We start from the raw sequence: 628 nt of genomic DNA on the forward strand, positions 1-628 counted from the left end.
CTGTGAAGCCTGAAGCCATGAAGAAGGGAAGAAGGGGCCCCGGAGGGCACTCAAACAGGAATATAGCAAGAGGGAGGCTCCAGTTCAGGATCCACAGGGGTGGAGGACAATAGGTACCTGACCTCCTGACTCTCACTGAACCCCATCCTCTACTTTAGCAGGGGCATGGGCCAAAGTCCAGACTGCTACCTCCTGCTCCACCATCACTCTAGCAGAATGTTGGCTCCTGTTCAAGTTTCCTGCATAGCTGTCCTGGTTTTGCCCCAGAACAGATTATTATCCTGCGGACCTGGCCCCAACCATGGCATCCATCTTTTATCCGAAGAAAGGACTGGGGCCACTGTATAAAACCTGCAGACACATCCAGAACCTGGACTCCTGCCTAAGTCCCCTGAAACAACCATTGTGGCTTTGGCAGGAATTCAACTAAACATCAATTTCCTCATCTATGGGGTAGGTGGGAATAATGGCTCTACCCTGGGTACAGGCAATTAGGTAGCAATTAGGTGGCTCTCTTCTCCATGGTGCCTGGGAGAAGCTCCCAACCAAAGGGTAAGAGTGGGGCAAGAGGAGCCATAGTAGCTGACCTCTGCACCTCCTGAATGCCCCACTCCTGTTAACACTCCTA

Source organism: Cavia porcellus, unplaced genomic scaffold (assembly GCF_034190915.1).
Source record: "Cavia porcellus strain 051 isolate PalLab524CR breed Dunkin Hartley unplaced genomic scaffold, mCavPor4.1 scaffold_10, whole genome shotgun sequence".
Classification (NCBI taxonomy): domain Eukaryota; kingdom Metazoa; phylum Chordata; class Mammalia; order Rodentia; family Caviidae; genus Cavia; species Cavia porcellus.